This window comes from Atheta coriaria, unplaced genomic scaffold (assembly GCF_025399875.1).
Source record: "Atheta coriaria isolate IRGN ID8LTWV9N9 unplaced genomic scaffold, Caltech_Dcor_3.1 scaffold5774_size1092, whole genome shotgun sequence".
NCBI lineage: Eukaryota > Metazoa > Arthropoda > Insecta > Coleoptera > Staphylinidae > Dalotia > Dalotia coriaria.
Window position 1 is genome coordinate 518 of NW_027050593.1, and position 575 is coordinate 1,092.

Here is a 575-nt window from a genome sequence, read left to right on the forward strand (position 1 = left end):
ATACACAATTAAACACCTGTATTAACAATTTACGCTTGATAAATGAATGCATTTGCCATAAAACAGTAATTTTTGTAGCAAAAACCACTCTTTAAATGACTGTGGCCCAAAAATCATTAACAAACGGTCTTATGAGGCGAAGGACTGTGGCTGAATAAAATATTAAACCAAATATACGGCTGATTAAGTTATTATTACACAAAATACTATTTTATGTCCCAAAAATAAAATTATAAGTGACTGATAACTGAAAATAACGTAAAAACAGTATTGTGAGGCGCATGACTGTGGCCACAATCTAAAAGCCCAAGAATTATCAATAAAACACTCAAAAGGCAAGTGAAAATAACTATCTAAAAGTTACTACTCATTTTCCATACAACTAAAAGCCAGGAATTAAACTTGAGGCGAATGACTGTAGTGAACACAATATTCTCCCCTCAAAAACAATGATTCCGACGAGGATGAGATTCGAACTCACGCGGGCAGAGCCCATTGGATTAGCAGTCCAACGCCTTAACCACTCGGCCACCTCGTCTGTTATCAATGCATTTTATCAACAATCTGATAACAAT

General features: G+C 35.1%; 1 non-coding gene across 1 annotated transcript; it reads right to left on the reverse strand.

The window, feature by feature from the left end:
• Positions 1 to 456: 456 nt before the first annotated feature.
• On the reverse strand, positions 457 to 538 carry TRNAS-GCU (transfer RNA serine (anticodon GCU)). Its single transcript has one exon. It is a non-coding gene; the product is annotated as a tRNA-Ser (tRNA).
• Positions 539 to 575: the final 37 nt, after the last annotated feature.